Raw genomic sequence first — 25,777 nt, forward strand, 5'->3', positions numbered from 1 at the left:
CGACGCGGGCTGTCATCCGGGTGAGTCTTCTGGCCTTGGTTGTTTTGCTCTTTTGATTTCTTCCATGGGGGCGCGTCAGCGCACCCACTGGGTGTAGTCCCCGAGTTCCGAGTCGGCTGCTGCGCAGGCGGCTTCGAACTTACTAGGTCCTGACAACTATCTTATTCTCGCCTCCTGTCTGATCTTCCAGGAGTATCATAACCTCCGTGTTGCCGCCTTCAACTCCCAGGCTCAGGAGCTGGGCTAGAGAACCGAAGACCTGACTAGCAGCCGGAGTGCGTGCTTTGTTTCGTTCATCTCCTGTGGGGGCGCGTCAGCGCACCCACTGGGTGTAGTCCCCGAGATTCGGGCCGACTGCTGAGCAGTCGGGTCGGATCTTCCTTGGCGACTTCTTCCTTATTAATTTTCCTTTGTCTTCATGCTTGCAGGGGCCAATGCCGGCTTGAGGGGGCAGCTCAGCGGGGCCCAGGCCGCCCTTCGCGCCAAGGATGCCGAGTACAACGCCTTGGTCCTGGAGCGTGACTGCCTGGCCAAGAAGTTGGCCGACTAGGAGGAGAGCCACAAGGCGGCCCTGAAGAAGGCGCAAGACAGCAAGGACGCCCTGAAGGCCGAGTTCGAGACCGAAGCGGCGGCCTGGGCTGAGACGAAGCAAGCGCTAAGCGAGGGCTTCGGTCGTATCGAGGATCTGATCGACGGTAAGCCGCCTTCCTCACTCCTTGCTTGCCCCTCGCCCCCTGATTTGTGTTCTGATTTGTGCTGCTTTTGTTTCTCTGTGCAGACTACTTTCCCGGCTACTCCGTCTTCGCCACCCAAACCATCGAGGCCCATCGCGAGGCGCGCCGGCAGGAGGGGGCTGAAATCGCGCCGGACGCGAGCCGGACGCTTGAGGAGCAACTCTTGGCGGTCCAAGCCCGGTTGCAGCTGGCTCACCGTATGCTCCGCCGCCTCCAGCGCGCCGGGGCGCAGGTGTTGGCCGCCCTCTGGCCAGGTGAGACGATTCCCCGCACCCCGAGTCGGACTGCCGATTGGCTGGAGGTTGCGGTTGGCCGCTTCGAAGCCTGGAAGGCATTGGCGGCCCGGCTTGCAGCTGGGCAGGTGCTGGAGTTCGTCCGAGCCTAGTATCCCGGGCTGAACCTGGACCAGCTGCGCACTTGGCGGCTGGAGGCCGACGAGGAGATGAAGGAGGTGCGGATGGCTATCGCTCAGCGTGCCTCGACGATCGCCGAGTGCACTGACATCAGCGTCTTCGCTCCTGAAATAAATGACGACGGCGTTGCCTTGCCGGAGGAGTGGTTCGGGCTGGACCCGGCAGCGGGTGAGGACTCGGCAGAGGAGATCGCCTCCAGCGATGAAGGCGAAGACGACGAAGGAGAGGAAGGTGAAGACATTGAGCCGGCCGGTGAAGCGGCCAGCCAGCCTCAGCCTGACCGTGCTTCCAGCAACGAGGCGCGTGCTAGCGCGCCCTCTGCGGGAGGCGGTGATCATGCCGAGGTTCGTCAGCCGGCCACTCCTCCAGTCGGCACTGCCGTCTCCACCGACCTGCCCGACTCGCCAGTCGCTCCCCTGGCTTAATCTGCCATCCTTGTTTTTCTTGCTTGTTATCCTTTGAACAATTTTTATTAAACTTGTGCAGTTCCACCCACTGGGGGTGTATTCGGATTATGTTGAATGCTAGCCTTTTGAAGGTCTTTTGTGTAAATATGATCGTGTGCGTGTTTGGTTTCCATTCGTGTATGCTTTTTATCCTTAGGCGGTTTCCTTTACCACCTTCCCCTTTTGGGAAGGCAAGTACTCGAGCTTTCTTAGATTGAAGCGAGGCGAATGGAAGCCGGCCGGCCGGCTACTCTGGTAGTCGGTCGGTGGTGGGAGAAAAACCGGCTTTTGTTATATTAGTCCGTTAGTCCCTAGCCGTTTTTCGTGTGGGCGTCCTTTCCTGCCTTTAACTCTTGCCAGCCGGACAGCCGGTTCTTCGAACTGCGACTTTTGGCAAGAGAAGGCTTGGGTGCTGGCACACTACTTGTCTGGCCGCGGGTAGGAATTTTAATATAACTCTAGGCGGCCAGTCCTCGGGCCGACTAGTCGAACCCGGTGCCGGACGAAAAAAGTGAATGTAATGACAAGGTCATAAGCATGATATTCTTCATTCATAGATAAAAGATGGCAGTCCCCGAGCTCTCCTTGGGGGGCCTATTGTCTCGTACTTAGTACAAAAGTTAGCGTGATACATACTGCATTTCAACTATAAAATCTTCGGAGGAGGTTGGCGTTCCATGGTCGTTCCGACTCCTTGCCGGAGTCGTCTCTCTTTCATGCCTTCGGCTTCTGCGCGTCGATCAGGTAGTAGGAGTCGTTGCGTAAAGCTCTGCTGATGACGAAGGGGCCCTCCCAAGGGGCCGAGAGCTTGTGCTGGCCGGCTGTTCGCTGGATCAGCCGGAGCACAAGATCGCCCTCTTGGAAGGATTTTGGCTTGACCTTCCGGCTGTGGTAGCGGCGCAGGCCCTGCTGATAGATGGCGGACCGGCTAAGGGCTAACAGCCGGCCTTCTTCCAGCAGGTCGACACCGTCTTCTCGTGCTTCCTTGGCCTCCGCCTCCGTGTACATGGTTACCCGAGGCGAGTCGAACTCGATGTCAGTTGGGATGACCGCCTCGGCACCATACACGAGGAAGAAAGGAGTGAAGCCGGTTGACTTGTTTGGGGTAGTGCGCAGACTCGAGAGGACGGCCGGCAGCTCATCGAGCCAACAGCCGGCTGAACGCTCCAGTGGTATGACCAATCGGGGCTTGATGCCTGAAAGGATGAGGCCGTTGGCTCGCTCGACCTGGCCGTTTGACTGCGGGTGGGCAACGGACGCTAAGTCCAACCGGATGCCTTGCGTCGCGCAGAAACGTGCCAAGGCTCCCTTGGTGAAATTCGTGCCATTGTCGGTGATGATGCTGTGTGGCATGCCGTACCGAGTTGTTATTTCTGCGATAAATGTCACGGCAGTCAGCCCATTCAGCTTCTTGATCGGCTTTGCCTCAATCCATTTGGTGAATTTGTCCACAGCGACAAGCAGATGTGTCATGCCGCCGCGCGCCGTATTGTATGGGCCCACCATGTCCAGTCCCCAAACGGCGAAGGGCCAAGTGAGGGGAATGGTCTTGAGTGCTGAAGCTGGCATGTGTTGCTTGGAGCTGAAGAGTTGGCACCCTTTGCAATGTTTAACTAACTCCTTGGCGTCATCCAAAGAAGTCGGCCAAAAGAAACCATGGCGGAAATCTTTGGCGACGAGTGATCTTGAGGCCGCATGGTGGCCGCATTCTCCTTGGTGGATGTCTCTGAGGATTGCAATGCCCTTCTCTTGCTCGACGCATCGCTGGAGGACTCCAGTGACACTGCGCTTGACGAGCTCTCTATTGACGATTGTGTATGCTCCGGCTCGGCGTTGGACTTGTCTTGCCTCTGTTTCGTCAGCCGACAGATCTTGGTTTATTAGGAAGTTGAGGATGGACTGAGCCCATGATGGAGCTGCTATTTCTTCTATTTCCAACACGGCTACTGCGACCAGGGCGGGCGGGCTGGGTGGTGAAATGCTGGAGTCGGCCGCCGCCTGTTGTGTTGGTGCAGCCTCCGGGCCGACTACCACAGTCCCCGAGCCGGGTGTGGCAGTCCCCGGGTCGGGCGTAGCTACGGAAGTCCCCGAGCCGCCTGCTGATGTCCCCGGGCCGACTGTCGAAGTTCCTGGGTCACCCACTTGGTTCTTCGAGCCGGACCCGGCTGTATCGGGGTCAGGCGGCATGAAGATGGAATCAAACTCTGGAGACGGCTTGATAGACGGCTTGAGGAGGCGTTGTAGAGAGACATCGGTTGGTATTGCTTGCCGAGTGGAGCCTATTCGAGTCAGGGCATCAGCTGGCTCGTTGTCGGCTCGCGGTACGTGGAGGAACTCGCATCCTTCAAAGTACCCACTGATCTGCTGAACGAGGAAGCGGTAGCTTGCCATATTTGCGTCCTTGGCATCCCAGTCACCGGATGATTGCTGGACCACCAAGTCCGAGTCGCCATAACATAGGATCCGGCGAATGCCGAGCTCTTTGGCAAGCCGGAGCCCGTCTATGAGCGCCTCGTACTTAGCCACGTTGTTGGAGGCGGCAAAGTGAATTTGCAGCATGTATCTGAGCTTCTCACCTTTGGGACAGGTGAGGATGACGCCGGCTCCCAAGCCGGTGCGCATCTTGGACCCATCGAAGTGCATACGCCAATGAGTGGAGTCGGGAGCTGGCGGCAGGTACTAGGTCTCGGCCCAATCGACGAGGAAGTCGGCCAATGCTTGGGACTTGATGGCGGTGCGAGGCTGGTAGAAAATCATGTACGGGGCCAGCTTGATAGCCCATTTCGCCACCCGGCCGGATGCATCCCGGCTGCCTATGATCTCGGCCAGCGGGGCGGTGCATACAACCGTGATGGGATGCTCTTAGAAGTAGGGCTTCAGCTTCTTGGCGGCGAAGTACACGCCGTAGCACATCTTCTGGTAGTGCGGGTAGTTCTGCTTCGAGGTAGACAGCACCTCTCTCAAGTAGTACACCGGCCTCTGGACCGACTGGGCTCGGCCCTCTTCTAGGCGTTGGACTACGATGACGGTGCTGACCACCCGGCTGGTTGCGGCAATGTAGAGGAGCATGGGCTCTTTCTCAGTCGGTGCCGCCAGGATAGGCGGCGTGGCCGGCATCTTCTTGAGCTCATGAAAAGCTTGGTCGGCTTGGTCATTCCACTCGAAGTGAGTGGTCTTCTTCATGAGGCGGTAGAGGGGGAGAGCTTTCTCTCCGAGCCGGCTGATGAAGCGGTTTAGGGAGGCCAAGCATCCGGTAAACTTCTGGACGTCTCGAAGTTTGGTGGGAATCGCCATTCTCTCAATGGCCTTGATCTTTACTGGGTTGCATTCGATGCCGCGTTCGGAAACCAGGAAGCCTAGGAGTTGGCCGGCTGGCACTCTGAACACGCATTTCTCGGGGTTGAGCTTGATTTGGAACCGGCGTAGGTTCTCAAATGTTTCCTTGAGGTCTTCCAGCAAGGTGTCACGCTTCTCCGTCTTCACCACAATGTCGTCTATGTAGACGTGGTCATTTCGGCCGAGCTGCTTGAGGAGGCACTTCTGCATGCAACGCTGAAAAGTGGCACCGGCATTTCTCAAGCCGAATGTCATAGTCAGGTAGCAGAAGGCTCCGAATGGCGTGATGAAGGCGGTCTTCAGACGGTCTGCCAGATCTAACTTTATCTAGTGGTATCCTGAGTAAGCATCCAAGAAACTCAATAGCTCGCATCCGGCCGTGGAGTCTATCACTTGATCAATCCTTGGCAGGGCAAAGGGATCTTTGGGGCAGGCCTTGTTGAGGCTCGTGTAGTCTATGCACATGCGCCACTTGTTGTTCTTCTTTAGCACGAGGACCGGGTTGGCGAGCCATTCTGGAAAGAAAACTTCCATAATGAAGCCGGCTGCCAGAAGCCGGGCTATCTCTTCTCCTACGATCCTTCTTTTCTCCTCCGACAGTCGGCGGAGGGGTTGTTTGACTGGTTTTGCGTCTTCTCGGACGTGTAGCTTGTGCTCGGCGAATTCCTTTGGAACGCCCGGCATGTCCTTGGGGGACCATGCAAAGATGTCCCGATTCTCACGGAGGAAATCGGCGAGCTCGCCTTCCTATTTGCTGTTTAGGTTTGCCCCGATGACGGAAAACCTCTCTGGGTGCTCGGGGTCAAGAGGTATCTTCTTCGTCTCCTTGGCCGGCTGGAAAGATCCTTGGGCATCATACTCCTTGGGATCGGGGGACAAGGCCGACTGTTTGCCGGCCATGGCCACGACTCGGTCCAACATCTTCTTTTCTTCGGCAATCACAAGGGACTCGGCCAGCCGGCTGCTGGCTGCTGCGCACTCGGAAGATTTCTTGTAATCGCCGGCTATGGTGATGATGCCTTTGGTGCTCGGCATCTTCATCTTGAGGTAAGCATAGTGGGGAACAGCCATGAACCTGGCCAAGGCAGGTCGGCCAAGCAATGCATGGTAGGGTCTCTCCAGGTCCACCACTTCAAACCAGATCGCCTCCCGGCGGAAATGCTCCTTGTCCCCAAAGAGTACATCAATCTTGATCTTGCCAATGGGGGCACGGGACAGGCCGGGTACGATGCCATGGAACACAGTCCGAGTAGGCACGAGTTGCTTCGTCTTGACGTTTAGCTTCTCCAGGGTGTCACGGTATAGGATGTTGATGTTGCTCCCGCCATCTATCAGCACACGGGAGAAACGGGCGGCACGTCTGTCCGTTGCAAGGGTGGCATCCAGAACCAACGCATAAGAGCTGGGAGATGGCATCACCTCTGGGTGGTCGGCCCAGCTCCAGCTGATAGGTTTTTCTGACCAATGCATGTGCTTGGCAGGGTTGGCAGCGACCATGCTGACCTCCTGGTGCTCTCGGCGTCTGCCGCACCGGTCTTCGGGCTGGCTTGTAAAGATGACATAAGCAGCATGCTCGTCGGGGAACTCATCGTGCACGGCTCTGACTGTAGGCCGAGCGGTCGGTGGCTGCGGAGCCGGAGGCGGCGGACCGGCAGGCGGAGGCGGCGCGAGCCCTTCGCCTTTGGAGATTCGGGTGAGCCAGTGGCACTTCCGGGTTGTGTGGTTGGACGGCTTCGCGCCGCTGTGGAACTTGCATGGGGCGTTGAGAGTTTGCTCGTAGGAGAAGGCCGGCTGCCACGCCGGCTTGCCGCCCCTCTGCTTCTTGGGTGCGGGCTGTCCTTCGGGCTGCTCGTCTTCGACTGTGGCCACCTGCCGACTGGTGGAGGGCGGCACGGGGCCCTTGCGTTTGTGGTCGTTCTGGTGTGGGCGTCGGCCGGAGTCCCCAGCCGGCATCTTGGGCGCCGGGTTGAGTACTTTCCCAGACGCATCTACCCAGAGCTCGGTCTTCATTGAGGATTCAGCGGTGGCATACTTGTCCGCTATGTCCAGTAGCTCGTCGAGGGCAGTCGGCTCGTCGCAGAGAAGCTTGTGCTTGAGGAGGGTGCCTTCTCGGCACCCGGCAGTGAAGTATTCTATGGCTTGCACCTCGTGCACCCCTTCGCAAGAGTTGCGGAGCTCGGCCCAACGTGTGAGGTAGTCGCGAGTGGACTCGGCGGGGCCTTGTACACACAAGGAGAGCTGTCTGGGCTTGGGAGCCCGCTTGTAGGTGCTGGTGAAGTTGCAGACGAAGGCTTTTGTGAAGTCTAGCCAGCTGTTGATGTTGTATGGCTTGAGGCTGTTGAGCCAGGTCCACGCCGTGCCTTGCAGCATGAGGGGCACGTACTTCACGACAACGCGCCTGTTGCCGTTTGCTATGCTAACCGCCGTGGAGTAGTCGATCAACCAATCTTCCGGCTTCACGGAGCCGTTGTACTTGGGCGTGTCTCTTGGGAGCGAGAACCCTTTGGGGAAAGGTTCGTCGCGGATGCGAGGGCCGAAGCAAGGCGGGCCGACATCATCTTCTTCTTCTAGCGCTAGGGATCGCGCTAGGCGGTCGATCCGATGGCGGGCATCATTCTCGCTGACTCCTTCGCGGCAGCCTAGTCAGCCGCTGAGAGTCGGATGCGCAACAGGCGGTGGGGTGGGATATCTCACCCCACGGGGCCGAGGCGGAGGCGGGTTGCCCCGCCACTCCACGGCCCGGGGATGGCCTTCTGCGTCTCGCTCGATGGAGATTCGGGTTCGGCTTCGGCTGGCAGCCGGCTCTTTCTCGTGCCGCGCGCGGGTTTTACCTGCAGTCGGCGTCCGGGACGTCGCGTCGTGATCTCGGCGCGGGGGAGGGCTTTCCGCGCGGGCGTCGGCTTCGTGCCGCTGCGCGGCCGCATCGATTAGCTGTTGGATGCGTCTGATCATGTGGGGGAGTTCTTCGGCCCCCAATCCATCTAGCTCGTCTATGGCTGCCTGGGCGGCACGCGGGTTCTCGAGTGGAGTGGCGTAGACTGGGCGGTCGACTCCTAGCATGTCGGCGACGACAGCGCCGCACTGTCTGACAACGCCGGCCCGGCTGGGCCCGCCTGGGGGCGGCGTGCCAAAGGCGGCGCGGTCGGCTTCGCGCCGGTGGGCCTCAGTGAGGCGTCTCATGGAAGCCAACTTCCGGCCCTCCGCGAGGAGGGCGAGGCGGCGAGCCTCCAGTGCTTCGGCATCGGCATCGGCCAGGAGGGGGATCGTCAAGTCGTGGACCGCCGTATGCGGCGCATCGTGGGCGCTCTCGTCAGAGGCGTCGCCGTGGCCGATGACCATCGCCTCGGTGGTGATAGCATCGCAGCCATCGGCCCGGGGAAGCGGGTCGTTGTAGATCGTGACATCGGTGGGGAAAGTGTCGAGTGAGGCCGTGTCGGAGTCGACAGGCATCGGATCGGTGGAGCCAACCGACTCCAAGTCCACAACAGGCTCGCCGGAGACGTGGAGCTGGCCGAGGAGGTTGACGAGGTGGTCGGTGCCCGCGTCAGAGGCGAGCTCGTCGGAGATGAGGGTCTTGTCAAGGAGATTGGCGAGGTCGCTCGCTGCGCAGACATTGGTGACGCCTTGCAGCGCGTCGTGGCAAGCGCCATCGGGCATGCCAGGCTGGCTACGCTCGCTGGGGAGGAAGAGGGTTCCCGTCCAGAACATGTCTCTGGGCGACGGTGCACCTGGCCCCACGGTGGGCGCCAAATGTTGGGTGGTAGGTGCGACATATGCCAACGGGTTGCTTATCATTGTGGGAACCAGTAAGACGCCGCCGGTGCCTGGAAGCGAGATGAGGCGAAGACATGCACACCGGCGAATCTTACCCAGCTTCGGGGCTCTCCGTGGAGATAACAACCCTACTGCTGCTCTGCGGGGTCTCCGCATGATCACTAGATGAACAAGTAGCTACACGATGCTCCTTGAGCTGTTTTGTGAGGAGAAGAAGTAGGGCACGGCTAGCCCTCCTCCCCTCTCTATGTGGTGTCTAGAACTAGCTTGGATCAACCCTTTGCATGGGTGTCCCGGGGGGTTTATATAGGCCTACCCCCGGGGGTGCAATGGTAATCCGGCTGGGCGTGGGGCCCAGCCGTCTGTGGCTACACTCACCGGCTTCTGCGCCGGCTGCTGGGGCCCGCTGGCTGGTGGGTCCCGTCGGCTGCCGGCTCCTTGGTCGACAGGCAGGCCCCACTATCCAGGGCCTTGTCGGTGGCTGGTTAATGTTGCTCAATCCTGGTGACGAGGGCTTCGCCGAGGTGGGCGTGGCTACAGTGCCGCCGTCCGGCGGGTGATCGCTGTAGCCTCACCGCGTCTTGTCTCCTTAATGGGGCGTCTCCTTTGAGGGAGGTGGCAAGCCGGCTGTGGAGAGCCGGCTCTGTCTTGGGCCGACTGGGGGAGGCCTGGCCGCCTTCGGGTGTCTCTCTGCTTGAAGGGGCCCACCGCCGGTGGGCCACATTGGCAGCCCGTCATGGATGACATCAGGGTCAACGTGGCAACAGTGCCGCGCCGGACGGGTCATGGCCACCCGTACGGTGCACTGTGCCAGGCGTGCTCCGGGATTCGGGGGTGGCAGGCTTTACTGTAGCCACGCCTCGTCACATCGCTGTTATGTGGATGCAGACTTCGAGGGTACGATCCTGAACGCTTTGTGGGTGCCGGCTTCTTGGAGTCGGCCTTCTCGCGGCCGGCTTCTTGGAGCCGGCCCTCCCGTGGCTTTCTTCATGAGGGCTAAAGTCGGGTCTCCTTCCGATAGCCGGCCTGGGAGATAGCCGACAGGGGGAAGGCGGCCCCATGTCTTGGATTCTTGAGGGCCGGATCAGCCCGTAATTTTTTCAGAAGGGCCAGGGGGAGCCGGCTAGGCTACCCGTGGTCATTTACTCCGACAAAACTCCTTGGTTCAACTCCACAATCTTGATGGAGGCTCCCAAGTGACACCTAACCAATCTAGGAGACACCACTCTCCAAAAGGTAATAGATGGTGTGTTGATGATGAACTCCTCACTCTTGTGCTTCAAATGATAGTCTCCCCAAAACTCAAATCCCTCTCACAGATTTGGCCATGGTGGAAAGATGATTTGAGTGGAATGCAACTTCGGGAAGGCTAGAGATCAAGATTCTTGTGGTTGGATTGGAATGTCTTGGTCTCAACACATGAGTAGATGGTTCTATCTCAGAAAATGAGTAGTGGAAGTGTAGGAACGTTCTGATGGCTCTCTCTTGAATATAGAAGGGGGTGGAGTCGCCACTGTCGACGGGGGACGGCAAGGGCAGCCGTCACCCCCCGGTGCTGTCTGAGCGAAGCGGGCAGCGAGGGCGGCTCGACGCTCAGCGCGAGATCGACGGGCGTCAGCCATGGGAGCGGTGGAGCAATGGCAAATCGACTGGCAGAAGAGAGGCTCTGACGCACCCCTACCTGGCATGCCAAATGTCGGATTTCGGGCTCCGCAAACCCTGGATAGATTCAAACTCTAGGGTGAGTGTGAAGAACTCGACCTCCCCTGTCTGCCAACCCATCGATCCCGCAGCCTAGCTCGATGAACTAAAAGGAAAGAGGACACATCAGTTTACCCAGGTTCGGGCCACCTTGGGGTGTAAAACCCTACTCCTGCTCTGTGGTGGATTTGCCTTGAGGTGGGCTGAGGATGAACTAGTACAGTGGAAGAATGACCTCAGGAGGTGTGTTCTTGAGATGGTGGGGGGGAGGAAGATCTAAATGATCCGGATCCGGTCCCTTGCTACGGTGGTGGCTAGACCCTATTTATAGTGGCCTTGGCCCTCTTCCCAAATCAAGGCGGGAAGGGATCCCGCAGCGGCCAAATTCGAAGGGAGACAACTAGTACATCTTATCTTGACAAAAGTAGTCTTCACTTGCAAAGCCTCTGGTCGTGATGCCGTGGTGGGCTCGGCGATGACCTCCGTCCTGTTGTCCTGGCTGTCTTGGTCTTGTTGCATGGGAATGGAAACCTTTGGCTGATTCCTCGGGACTCCGCGCCTGCGCTTGCCTCCTTAGCACCAAAGAGGAAACCGCTATCATGCGCCCCCTGGCGCCCGCCTGGCCATGGTCATCATGGCTCACGTTGTTGGAGATATGCCCTAGAGGCAATCATGTATGATGATATTTCCTATGTGTTTATGAATAAAGATAGTCCTTGGACATTATCAATGATGTGTATCAGCAAGTACGTGACTTGTTTGTGGGACTATGCATTGTATCATGAACGTCCTAAAAGGTCCCTAGTGGAAAGGGCTGTGTGGACGCGCAGACGACTAGACTAGCATATCACAAGGTCGATGGCTTGGTCTCACTAGCCATGGAGCATAGGATGCTAACCGGATAATATGGACTCGGAAGGATATGGTCGGATTCGATGTAGTCGGATCCGAGTTGAGATAAGGTCCGAGCTGGACAGACCCAGCTATGAGACGCAGCGATATGTCATCTGTGAGTCTCTAGTACAACATATGTTCTATGTACTAAGATCTGAGCTAGTGCATGTACTCGGGATGGTGACAAACTTGCTTTGGGCCAACCAAACGCTACTCCGTGACTGGGTAGTTAGAAAGGTAGGTTTCGGGATTGTCCAGACCCATGCTGCGAGACATGGTTGAGCAAGATGGGATTTGCCCCTCCGATCATGAGAGATATACTCTAGGCCCCTCGTGTGATCCGACTAGGATAAGCATAGCCATGCGACAAGGATTATGAGATAATCTGGTTTGTGGTCGACATCACTAAAATGAAAAAGCGGTCGGGCTAGCACAAGGATGACAGACTCGCCTTGAGCCCGACAACATATATCGTGTGGCAAAAGGAATGAAATTATGATGTACAGGTTCGCCTAAACAGCTTCATAGTCTGCTTTGTGTTCGGCATGCCTTGCTAGGGGCCGCTACCAACCGTGCAGTTCGGAGGTGATCCAAACTGCGATCAAGCCGGCTTGAACCGAAGGGGTCGCACGCTTAAGGGAAAGAACCTACGAGGTCGGATACGAGGACACTGGTCGGATGTGATCCGAGCTGTGGTCGGATTCTGGCTGAGTAGACTTATGGGCTTTAGGGTCCATGCGAGGCCCAAGTGTTGAGCCCGCGACGGACACCTATATAAAGTGGGGTTGCAACACACTCATGCGATTGATCGCTTCGGCGCTATCATTAGGGTTTGCATGTGTTGGGAATAGCCGCCTGCACTCGTCTCCGACTGTGTGATCGGACCTAGCAGTCCGCCGACGGTGTTCCTCCTGCACGCGTGGATACCGTTAGAGGCGGTGCACTTGCGCCGCTCCGGCGAACTTGAACGTGGGAACCGACGACCGGCTGTTTGAGGGAGATCGAACGAGGAGGAGACGAGTCACGCGGGCATGCTGCCCCAACTCTTCTTCTGTTGCACGACACTATGCGTCTAGTGGTAACGATCTGTGATCCATCTCCCGTACTATGTTCTTGGTTGTTCTGCGCGTAGGAAAATTTTAATTTGTAGTCGACGCACCATACCATAGAACCCAACAGTGGTATCAGAGCCTCTGCTATAGGATTTGGTTTCAGATTGTACGCATATTAGATATGTGGAGGCAGCAAATGAGATATGTTGTCATTGATGAGATCGGCTGTGTGCACGGTTGATGAGATCATCTACACATGGGGATCGATGTGGCTATGTTTTCTGATGATTGGAGTCGATGAGGTTGTGACACAACCTACCCCTACCGGTCGGTATCCGCCATCGGGGTTAACAGTGAAACATAAATCCAAATCGGACTCGCGATGATCGATAAGGTCGGTCAGATCGGAAAATTCAGCAGGACCGCCGTGTGCGTAGCGCCTTGTATTTCGTACATGACCACTCAAACCAGTAGAATGCAATTCTATGCATAACTTTGTTTTGCAGGTTTGATGTGAATAGTATGGCTCATGTGTATGTGATGGATATGTGTAAATTATACATGGCCTGCGTGTCATGTTTGTCAGCCGGCAGGAGCCAAAGTGTTGTCATTATATTGTATAACGACCTATGTGTCGACTTGTGACTATGTAAAATTCATTACTAGTTGTAGTAGTTGGATAATAGAGATCAGATTGGTGTCTTGGAGTCCTGGCATGACAAACAAGATGGAGTTCCTAGATGGTCATCGGAGTCGGAGCCAACCTGGAAGAACATCCATGAAGGAGCCATACTATTTCACAATACATGTTCTATTTGTGATTGTTATGCTTCTTGTTTTCTATGCATGTTACAATGATAGAAAGATCCCTCGTTAATATCAAGAAATTTGCCATTCCTAATGTTGCACCTTCGCATGTCAAGTACGTGTAGTAGTGGGCTCATAAAATTGGGGTGGTGCTAGGTGTCCTTGAACTGAAGGTTTCGTGTCGGACACGGACATGCACTGCATCAGGTTAACTTGACAAGGCTATCAAAATGGTTTTGGGCCTTGTGGCAAAGAAGGTTGGGGCCGGGGTATGAGATACCTTCCCGGCCGACAGGAGTCATATAGAGATACGATTAGCAAGGAGTTGCTTACCGAATAGGCATGTTGTCTAGTAGTGATGATAAAGCTCACTAGTCGCATGTGCTCGTCGGATCCTGAATCACCAAGAGTTTGCAGAGGGATGCCAACTTCAGTGGGAGTATTTATATTTAAGGCTTGAATTACTCTACATAAACACATTGCTTAGTGATTGCATATTTTTTGTTGTAGATCAATGGCACCACCTGCTCAACCCAACTTTGCATTGAAATCAATTCTAGAAAAAGGATAAACTGAATGGAACAAACTTTACCACCTCGTATAGAAATCTGAGAATTGTTCTCAAGCATGATAAAAAGGAACATGTTCTAGAGGATCCATTTCCAGAGAAACCTGCCGATAATGCTAATACCACAACTAAGAATGCCTACCAAAAACTCGTTGATGAATCAATGGAGATCGGTTGTCTGATGCTGGCTTGTATGGAGCCCGATTTGCAACAACATTTCGAAAATGTTGAGGCTTACAATATGATCGAAAGTCTCAAGAGCATGTTTCAAACACAGGCTAGGACCGAAAGGTTCAACGTCTGGCAATCCTTGATGGATTGCAAGCTGAAGGAAGGTGATCCATTGAGCCCACATGTGATCAAGATGATCGGATATGTGCAAGCTTTGGATCGTTTGGGCTTCCCGCTCTTGGAAGAGCTGGCTACTGATGAAGTTCTGGGTTCTCTACCGCCTAGTTATGGGACGTTCATCTCAAACTATCATATGCATGGCATGGATAAGAAGCTCACTGAATTGCATGGGATGCTCAAAGTGGTGGAGCAGGATATTAAGAAAGGCACACATCAAGTGTTGATGGTGCGGAAATCGGCTAAGTTCAAGAGGAGTTGGTCCAAGAAAAAGGCTAAGGCAAAGGGCACGGAGATGGTAACCTCCGTCGTTGCACCGAAGTCTGGACCGGACTCGAAGACCATTTGCTATCATTGCAAGGAGACCGGTCACTGGAAGAGGAACTGTAGCAAGTGGCTTGCAGAGCATGGCAAGAAGGCCAGAAATGCTTCTTCGGGAAAAGGTACACTTGTTGCATATGTTATAGACATTTACCTTGCTGACATACTTAGCAGCTCTTGGGTATTTGATACCGGATCGGTTGTTCATATTTGCAACTCGATGCAAGGCCTGGTAAGAACTAGGCGTGTGGCACAAGGGGATATTGACATCAGGGTCGGCAACAAAGCAAGAGTTGCTGCATTGGAGGTCGGCATGATGCAGCTCCAGCTTCCTTCTGGATTTATTTTGGAATTGAATAATTGTTATTACATTCCTACACTTAGTCGGAACAATATTTCTTCCTCATGCTTTATGAGTCATGGTTATGAATTCAATTTAAGGACAATGGATGTTCGTTTTATTTGAATGGTATGTTCCACGGCTATGCACCCATTGTTGATGGGCTATTTATATTGAATCTAGAATAGGAACTGGTCTATAACGTGAATGTCAAGAGGCATAAGCCGAATGAGATAAATCCGACATACTTCTGGCATTGCCGGCTTGGACACATTAGTCAGAAACGCATGAAGAAGCTCCATGGTGATGGGCTCCTAACTTCGTCCGACTTTGATTCATTTGAGACATGCGAATCATGATTGCTCGGCAAGATAACTAAATCTCCTTTCTCAAAGAGTTGCAAGATGGCGTCCGAGCTATTGGAACTTATACATAGTGATGTGTGTGGTCCAGTGAGCACAACTACCAGAGGTGGCTATCAGTACTTCGTGACTTTTACCGACGACTTGAGTAGATATGGATATATCCATTTGATGAGGCACAAGTAGGAAACTTTTGAAAAATTCAAAGAGTTTGAAAACAAGGTTGAGAATCAGCTCGGCAAGACTATAAAACTTCTACGATCAGATCATGGAGGTGAGTACATGAGCCAGGAGTTTGATGATCATCTGAAAAGCCAAGGTATAGTACCTCGGCTCACACCCCCGGCTACGCCACAGAGAAACGACGTGTCAGAATGGAGGAATATGACCTTGTTGGACATGGTTCGGTCAATGATGAGAAAATCAGATTTACCCTTGTCATTCTGGGGATACACGTACACCCTAGAAACTGCAGCTTTCACACTTAACAGGGTACCATCAAAATCCGTAGATAAGACACCACATGAGATGTGGACCGGGAAGAGTCCTAGTTTGTCTTTTCTAAAGATTTGGGGTTGTGAAGCATTTGTCAAGCGACTTATGTCAGACAAGATTACACCCAAGTCTAATAAATGCATATTCGTGGGATATCCGAGGGAAACCTTGGGATATAGCTTCTACAATCGGGAAGAGAACAAAGTGTTTGTTGCTCGGAATGGGGTTTTCCTTGAGAAAGAGTTTCTCAATCGGGAGGCCAGTGGGAGGACGGTCCGACTCAAAGAAATTCGAGTACCACTCGTGGACGGCTCGACGGTTGATGAGATCATACCGGAGTCAGTCAGGGAACCCGTAGTGGAAGCAGCACTGAAACCACGGAGGTCGGAAAGATTGCGCAGAGTGCGTGATGTATTGTTGCTAGAGAGCGAGGAGCCGGCCACATATGCGGAAGTGATGGTGAGCCAGGATTCTGAGGCATGCCTAGAGGCCATGAGATCTGAGTTAAAGTCCATGGATGAAAATCAAGTCTGGGACTTGGTTGATCCGCCACTTGGCGTAAAGGCCATTGGCTACAAATGGGTCTTTAAGAAGAAAACCAATGTGGATGGAAATGTTCAGATCCACAAAGCTCGGCTTGTCGCTAAAGGTTATGGACAAGTTCAAGGAATTACTATGACGAGACTTACTCGCCGGTAGCGAAGCTGAAGTCGGTGAGGATCGTACTAGCAATAGCTGCATATTTCGATTACGAGATATGGCAGATGGATGTCAAAACGACTTTCCTTCATGGAAATTTAACCGAGGACGTGTATATGATACAACCCGAGGGTTTTGTCAATCCGACTAGCACTAGTAAAGTATGCAAGCTCAAGAGATCCATTTATGGGTTGAGGCAAGCATCTCGGAGTTGGAACATTCGTTTTGATGAGGTCGTCACTGGTCTCGGTTTCATCAAAAGCGATGAGGATGCTTGTTTATACAAGCAGTTAAGTGGGAGCTCGATTGTGTTTTTAATCTTGTATGTGGATGACATACTACTGATCAGAAATGATGTTTCGATGCTGAACTCGGTCAAGGAATCATTGAATGGCAAGTTTTCAATGAAGGACCTTGGTGAAGCAGTTTACATTTTAGGCATCAAGATCTATAGAGATAGATCGAGGAGGTTGCTCGGCTTGAGCCAAAGCATGTACATAGATAAAGTGTTGAAGCGGTTCAACATGAGTGATGCCACGAAAGGGTTCTTGCCTATCTCACATGGTATAAGGCTAAGCGAGACTCAGAGTCCTTCGACATCTGATGAGCAAAGCAGGATGAGTCGGATTCCGTATGCCTCGGCAATTGGATCCATCAATCATCATGTATGCCATGATATGTACATGGCCTGATGTTGCTTTTGCAATAATCTGAACAAGTAGATACCAGGCCAACCCAGGTGACACTCACTGGGTGGCAGTAAAGACTATTTTGAAGTACTTGAAAAGGACTAAAGAGATGTTCCTAGTTTATGGAGGTGAGGAAGAGCTCATCGTAAGAGGTTACGCCGATGCTAGTTTCCAAACTGACAGAGATGATTGTCGATCACAGTCCAGATTCGTGTATGTCATGACGGAGGAGCAGTGAGCTGGATAAGTTCCAAGCATGATACGATGGTCGGTTCTACCACAGAAGCCGAATACATTGCGGCTTGTGAAACTGCAAAGGAAGGTGTTTGGATCCGGAACTTTCTGGATGATCTTGGTATTTTCCTAGCCTCGGTAAAACCGTTGGACCTTTATTGTGATAATTCTGGTGCCATCGCACAAGCCAAGGAGCCAAGGGATCACCACAAGACCAAACACATAGATCAAAAATATCACCTGCCCGCCTGGCCTTGGTCGTCATGGCTCACGTTGTTGGAGATATTCCCTAAAGGCAATCATGTATAATGATATTTCCTATGTGTTTATGAATAAAGATAGTCCTTGGACATTATCAATGATGTGTATCAGCAAGTACGTGACTTGTTTGTGGGACTATGCATTGTATGATGAACGTCCTAAAAGGTCCCTAGTCGAAAGGGCTGTGTGGATGCGCAGACGACTAGACTAGGATATGACACGGTTGATGGCTTGGTCTCACTAGCCATGGAGCATAGGATGCTAACCAGATAATATGGACTTGGAAGGATCAGGTCAGATTCGACGTAATCAGATCCGAGTTGAGATAAGGTCCGAGTCAGACAAACCCAACTATGAGACGCAGCGATATGTCATCTGTGAGTCTCTAGTACAACATACGTTCTATGTCCTAAGAACTGAGCTAGCACATGTACTCGGGATGGTGACAGACTTGCTTTGGGCCAACCAAATGCTACTATGTGACTGGGTAGTTACAAAGGTAGGTTTCGGACTTGTCCAGACCGATGCCGTGAGACATGGTCGAGCAAGATGGGATTTGCCCCTCCGATCAGGAGATATATACTATGGGCCCCTCGTGTGATCCGACCAGGATAAGCATGGCCATGCGACAAGGATTATGAGATAATCTGGTTTGTGGTCGGCATCACTGGACCAAGAAAGAGGTCGGGCTAGCACAAGGATGACAGACTCGCCTTGAGCCCGACAACATATATCGTGTGGCAAAAGGAATGGAAGTATGATGTACAGGTTCACCTAAACAGCTTCATAGTCTGCTTGGTGTTCGGCATGCCTTGCTAGGGGCTGCTACCAACCATGCAGTTCGGAGGTGATCCAAACTGCGACCAAGCCGGCTTGAACCGAAGGGGTCGCGCGCTTAAGGGAAGGAACCTACGAGGTCGGATCCGAGAACACTGGTCGAATGTGATCCGGGCTGTGTTCGGATTCTGGCTGAGTAGACTTATGGGCTTTAGGGATCGTGTGAGGCCCAAGTGTTGAGCCCGCGAGGACGCCTATGTAAAGTGGGGGTGCAGCACACTCATGCAATTGATCGCTTCGGCGTTGTCACTAGGGTTTGCATGTGTTGCGAATAGCCACCTCTACTCCTCGCCGACTGTGTGATCGGACCTAGCAGTCCGCCGCACGGTGTTCCTCCTTCATGCGCGGATACTGTTCAAGGAGGTGCACTTGCGCCACTCCAGCGAACCTGAACGTGGGAACCGACGATCGGCTTTTCGAGGAAGATCAAACGAGGAGACGAGTCACGCGGACGCGCTGCCCCAACTCTTCTTCCGCTGCACGGCACTGCGCGTCTAGTGGTAACAATCTGTGATCCATCTCGCGTAGCATGTTCTTGGTTGTTCTACGCGTAGGAAAATTTTAGTTTGTAGTTGACGCACCCTACCGTAGAACCCAACACACGTCATCTAAACCTCACGAGGTGAGTCTTGCATAGAAATCTCCGCTCCTCAGGAGCCAACCTGAGTAGCCCGCTCCTTCTGGAGGTCTTGGTGTCGTCCGCCTCACGAGGCTTGGCCCCTCGCGAGGGTCTTGAGTTGTTGGTGCTGAAGATGGGCCGTAACAGGCCGTCGATGGAGCCACAACATGGGCCGCGGGCAGGCAAGTCTGGTTACCCCCGTTCCCAGAATGCCGATAGTTATTTACGATGGTTAAACAAAATCTGCAGGGACTTTCACTTGTGTGTATGCTCACAAAAACATTAGTATTTTTTCTCAGTGCTCGAAAACCACAAATGGGGCACCAGATGCACTAACACCCAGCATATGGGTAATTTGGTTCCCATTCACCGGGCACGCCTCATGAGGGTGACCACCGGATGTGTGTTGGGTTGGCCTCTCAGCGTAGTCCATTTGTTGATGGGCTATTTGGTTCGTGTTCGCCTGGTACGCCCGTGCGGATTGGCATAGGATGTGTATTTGGTCGACCTCTCTCATCACGGTGTGCCCTAGTATTCGAGGGAACCCCGTGTTAGGTGCTACCATGGATGTCAATGGGGGTGCTACCCATGAGAGTTTCAAAGCAATATAAAGCCAGGGGCACCATAGACTAGACAGAGGGGCCTATCCCTGTAAGGTGGACGCCTTGGCACTATGGGCGGCCCTATCCCAGTTTGAGGCCCAGGCCCCTTATTTGATGTAAAACTTCACCTCTTGTTTTTTTTGCATGAGAATTTTCTGCACAAAATATAACTGATACGTCTCAAACGTATCTATAGTTTTTATTTTTTTCATGCTACTAAAATATGACTTTAGAATACTTTTTATAGCAAATTATATTATTTTCTAGACTAGCCTATTGATCTAGTGCCTAGATCTAGTTGTTATTTTCTATATGTTTTTGACTTGTTAGGCATGTCTACAAAGGTCAAAATACATTAAGGATTTAATAAAAAAATCGTGTCACGAGGATTCTAGAAAATGTTGAGACCTACTGGGAGAACCAGCCAGTAGGCCCACATGGCTAGGGGTTAACCATGCCACTAGGTTGTGTAGGCCCCCCAGTGCACCGCATTTTCCCCATTCTTTCGCATATAAATTCTATACATCGAGAAACCCTCAGTACCAATTTCCCCTATTTTTCTACTTCCACAAGTTCCTGTTATGAGGACATCAAATCTGCAGGCATGTTCCGGCACCCCGCCGAAGGGGGAATCCATTGTCGGAGGCTTCTTCATCAACCTTGCTGCATCCATGACCATGTGTGAGTAGTTACTTTAGGACCTTAGGGTCCATACAGTAGCTAGATGACATCCTCTCTCCCTTGTCATTCAATACAAAGTTCCCATGAGATGCCTCACATGATCGGTATCCATATGATGTAATTAGTGTGTTTGTTGGGATATGACGAATTTTCACTTTATGATCAGGTTCTTCATTGAAATATATTGAATATGTTGAAGTTTCTTTGCTATATAATGAAGTAGCTTTGTATGCTCTATAATATGTTTGTCTACGTTGGCCAAGTTTGCTGGGTAGTTCTTCAGAGGGAGTGTTACAGAGTGGTGGGTTCAATATTGCGGTGATCTATATCCCAGTGACAGAAAGTGTTGGGGATATAGCTATTAGTTATGACCCGCCCAGGAGGGGCCGGGTCAGCCTCAATGGCGGGTTACAAAGGAAGCCCAGTAAACATTCAAGACGATAGTTTATCAAATCTTATAGAAGGCCTAAAGGCCTAGAGGCGGCTTAAGGCCCAATATTGTAAACCGCCGTATATAAGGAAAGACTTGTAAAGAAAGGCATGTAAAAGAAGTCACTAAGCTGGACACGATTTATGAGCCGGCCGGGACTCTATAGGCCACCAGGCATCAACCCGTGTATATAAGGGGACGACCCAGTGGCGGCTTAGGACAAGAAAACAAGAGATCGAGAACCAAGCCGGCGAACTAGCCTATTGGTAATCGACACCCCAGCAATACCCACACAACTAGACGTAGGCTTTTACCTTCATCATAAGGGGCCGAACTAGTATAAAACCTCTCGTGTCCTTTGTCCCGATTAACCCCTTTTAGCTTCCTAGTTGTGATGGCCCTACGACTAAGTCCTGCCATTAGGACATCTGCCGTGACAATTCCACGATAGTTGGCGCCCACCGTGGGGCTAGCGCACGGTGGATTTGAGTTCTTGAAGGGAAACTTCGAAGGGCTCAAGGGATACGCTGTGGGCCGGATGACCAAGAGTCGTCGCGGCAAGCTCTACATCGACGACGAAGGCTAGGGCCCCGAGGCTGGCTCAATCGAGTACGGGTACCGGGTCCCCTTCGGCGGAATTCACGTCTTCATCGGCCGGATCGGCGAGTCGAGCCCTGAGCCGGATGTCCACACCAACCTTTTCAAAATGGCTCAGCGCATGGGGACCACCCGTGTTCAATCTGTCGTGAAGCATGATTTCATAGGCTGCATCCACGGCGGTGAATACTTTGAAGGGTCAGTGGATGGCGCTGAGACGGCCATCTGTTCTGACGCTACATCATCAACGGGCGAGTCGGACTCTTTGTATCAGCTGCAAGATGGCATGCTCGGGGGTTGTTCTGATGGCAGCAGTATTCCGGACCCCCTTGACCCGCCGAATTGGGTCGGAGTCTTCATGGCAGGAACACAGCTCGGACAGAACTCCACAGCAGCAGCAGTAACAGCCACCGGGTCGGCCGCAGCCGGGTCAGGAGACCCCGCGCGCCCCCCCGGCTCAGATTATGTTGGACCTCATGGATAAACTGACGACCCTGTTGACTGCCATGATAGAACCGGCGAATCAAGCTCAGCATGATGTAGAGGTGGCACGCGTAGGTGAGGAGATGGTACAAGCCAAAGAAAACTTAGCAGCGGAAGAGGAGTGTCATGATGGTCGTAGAGCGGGCGGCTTTGGATGTTCGTGCTCAGCAGCTTCAGGCAGAGACTTTCCGGCTCTCGGTGGATCTGAACGCGTCGAGCGAGGTCATAAGAAGAAGGCACCAGAAAACTCAGTCACGTCTACCCCTGACACTCGATCCTAGGAACCTTTTTCATACACTCGGGGCCAGGGCAAGTAACCTGCCGGAGGCAAATCAGATCACGACACCCGGGGCACCAGTTTAGCCGCGCACCATGGAACCACCTCGTATACACACCGCTCTGCCTCATTATGTGCCAACACTGCCGGTGTCGGCGTTCTGGGAACGGGGGTCCCCAGACTTGCCTGCCTGCGGCCTGCGGCGTGGCTCAAAGGGGGGTCCAGCACGGCCCGTCTTCACCAACACAAACCCAAGACCCTCACGAGGGACCAAGCCTCGCGGGGCAGACGACGCGAAGGTTCCTCAGGCACGGCCTCGTTAGGCTGGCTCACGAGGAGGCGGAGAGATCAAGGTGGGGTACCTCACGAGGTGCCCGTGACGCAAGCCATGACGACTCAGGGCGCCAGGCGGGTGCCAGCCCGCGCAGCGTCCTCCTTTCCTCTTTGGTGCAAAGGGGGCAAACGCAGCTGCGGAGTACCGAGGCATCAGGCAAAGGTTGCCATTTCGGTGCAATGAGACCAAGACCAGGAGGACTACGAGATGGAGGTCACCGTGGAGCCCAAGACGGCGTCATCACCAGAGCTTTGCGCAGGCGAAGACTACTTTTGTCAGGATAGCTGATACTTGATGTCCCCCTTCAAATTAGCCCGCCATTGTTGGCTCCCTTCCCGCTCGATATTTGGGAAGAGGACCAGGGCCTCTATAAATAGGACCAGCCACCCACATAGCAAAGGGGTTCGGTCGGTTGGAGGAAGTAGAGAGAGAGAGAGAGAGAGAGAGAGAAAGGTGATTGAACTCCTTCGAGCAGTTCATCGCCCAGCCAAGAACAGACCCTCGCAAGGCTGTTCTTCCTTGTATTGTTCATCATCATCAGCCCAAGAGGCAATCCACCACACCACACACTGGAGTAGGGTATTACACCACAACGGTGGCCCGAACCAGTATAAACCCTGTGTCTCTTGTGTTGTTCTTTCCTTAGTTTTAGATCCTAGCATGGCGGAGGGGTGCAGGTAGGTAGGAGGCAAAATCTCCGCGTGCACCCCAGTGTTCGAACCTCAAGGGTCTGCCGGAACCTGAAATCCGACATTTGGCGCGCCAGGTAGGGGTACGCCGGAATTCGTCTTCCACCACCCCGTTCTCCTCCAACCATCACGCCCATGTCTGACGCTCGTCGGGCCCGCGCCGAGCGCCGGGCCGCACTCGCTTCCCGCGTCGCCCAGACGGCCCCTGTCAACGGGCATCCACGCCGTTCCCCGTCACCTGCCGTCAACGCCGCCACAGGCCCGGCGGGGGACGGGCAGCAAGCGTCGTCCCAGCATCTATCCGTGCGGCAAGGTGGCCACACCGCAACTCCCTCGCTCACCCCAGCTGGTTCTTCGTCCGGCGCGCTCCGCGCGCCCATGGAGCCCCGCAACCTCTCCCCCACCTATCGCGCTGCACCAACACCCCCGGTCGTCGCGGCCCTCTTGGGCGGCTCGCAGGCGCCGCCTACAAGTCACCACATCAAGCCGTCAGCGCCGCTTCCACGCGGCAGGGGGCTCACCTGGATCGGGCGGCGCCCGAGACCAGCCTGTCCTTCAGTTTGGAGGACCACCCCTCCAACTCGGCCTGCTCGGGTGCGCTCCCCATGCTGTGCACACCCACCATCTGCCAGGTGGCCGTCACCAAAACCCTCATTGATGGCGGCGCGGGCCTCAGCATGCTCTCGGTCGAGGCCTTCAATCTCCTCTGCATACCCCAGGAACGGCTGCGACCCAGCCAGCCCTTCTCAGGCGTTGGGGGCGGATCGTCCAGCTCCTTGGGACAGATCCGGCTCCCAGTAACCTTCGGCACCTACGACAACTTCCGCACGGAGCTGGTCGACTTCGACATCGCCCCCATCGGTCTCCCCTACAACGCCATCCTCGGCTACCCAGCACTGGCCCAGTTCATGGCCACGACGCACCCGGCGTACAACCTCATGAAGATGCCCGGGAGCAGCGGAGTCCTCACCGTGCACGGGGACACCAGGGACGCTCTGCGGGTGCTCAAGCTCGTCTTCAAGACGGCGGCAGCGGCACAGCCCGCCGACTTGGAGGCCCCCGAGCCCAAGGGAGCTGCGCCCGCCAAGAAGAAACAGTTGTTCACCCAAGACAAGGCAGAAACCAAGCAGATACCCGTCGATGAGGACGGGTCCACCAACACCACTTTCACCATAGGCGCCCACCTCAAACCCGAGCAGGAGGAGGCCCTGGTGGGGTTCCTGCGCGCAAACAAGAAGGTATTCACTTGGGAGCCAGACCAGTTGGCAGGGATCCCCAAGAGTGTAATCGAGCATCACCTCAACGTGTGCCCCAACGTGCGCCCTGTGAAGCAGAAGGCCAGGCGGCAGTCCACAGAAAAGCAGACCTTCATCGTCCAAGAGACCCGCAAATTAGAGGCTGCTGGGGTCATTCATGAGGTCCGATACCCAGATTGGTTGGCCAACCCTGTCGTTGTGCCAAAGAAGGGAGGGAAAGAACGCATGTGTGTCGACTTCACCAACCTCAACAAAGCGTGCCCGCAAGATCAGTCCCCGCTCCCCCGCATCGACCAGATCATCGATTCCACTGCGGAGTGCGACCTGTTATGCTTCCTGGATGCCCTCTCTGGGTATCACCAGATCAAGATGGCGGTAGAAGACGTCGAGAAGACAGCCTTCCTAACCCCGTGTGGGGTATACTGCTACACATGCATGCCATTCGGGCTGCGCAACGCAGGGGCGACCTTTCAGCGGCTGATGCCCATCGCCTTGGGCCCGCAGCTCGGGAAGAATGTTGAAGCTTACGTCGATGACATCGTGGTAAAATCTTGGGAGGCCAGGACCTTGATACAAGACTTGGAGGAAACCTTCGCGAGCCTCAACACAGTGAACCTACGGCGCAACCCAGAGAAGTGTGTGTTCGGAGTCCCCTCGGGCAAGCTCTTGGGTTTCCTCGTGTCCCACCGAGGCATCGAGGCTAACCCGGAGAAGGTCAAGGCAGTGGAAGACATGAGCCCGCCAAAGACCCTCAGAGAAATACAGAAGCTCACGGGGCGTGTGACCGTGCTAGGGCGCTTCATCTCCAAGTTGGGGGAGCGAGCGCTACCCTTCTTCCAGCTAATGAAGAAAAAGGGGCCGTTCGAGTGGACTGAAGAGGCCGACAAGGCGTTCCAGGATCTCAAGAGGTACCTGACCAGTCCACCGGTCATGGTGGCCCCACGCCCTCAAGAGCCCCTGGTGCTTTACCTCGCCGCCACTCCCTACTCCGCCAGCGCGGCCTTGGTGGCAGTCAGAGAGGAGCGTCGAATCAAGACCACGGCAGCGGCCTGGGACAAGGTGGAATAGGAACGGGGAAGGCCCACAGAAACTGCCACAGCGGCTGAGGAGGATCAGCCGCCGCAGAGGGGCGCACCGGAGGCGGAAGAGGCCCCACTCCCAGATGGCCAGTCTCAAGAGGCCTCATTGCCTCAAGAGGTGCCAAGGTCTCCGAAGTGAGCCACCAGCACTGACGCACTCCACCTTGTTGAGCACCTAGTGTACTTCGTCAGCACGGTTCTGCGGGATGCAAGGGAACGGTACCCCATGCCTCAGAAACTCCTCCTCGCGCTACTGGTGGCCTCGCGCAAGCTGCGGCGCTATTTTCAGGGTCACCCCATCAAGGTCGTCTCGTCATACCCCCTGGAGGGAGTGCTCAGGAGCCCCAATTCAGCTGGGAGGGTCGCCGAGTGGAACATAGAGCTGCAAGCATTTCAGCTCGAATTCAGCACGACCAGGG

This window comes from Triticum dicoccoides, chromosome 3A (genome assembly GCF_002162155.2).
Source record: "Triticum dicoccoides isolate Atlit2015 ecotype Zavitan chromosome 3A, WEW_v2.0, whole genome shotgun sequence".
NCBI lineage: Eukaryota > Viridiplantae > Streptophyta > Magnoliopsida > Poales > Poaceae > Triticum > Triticum dicoccoides.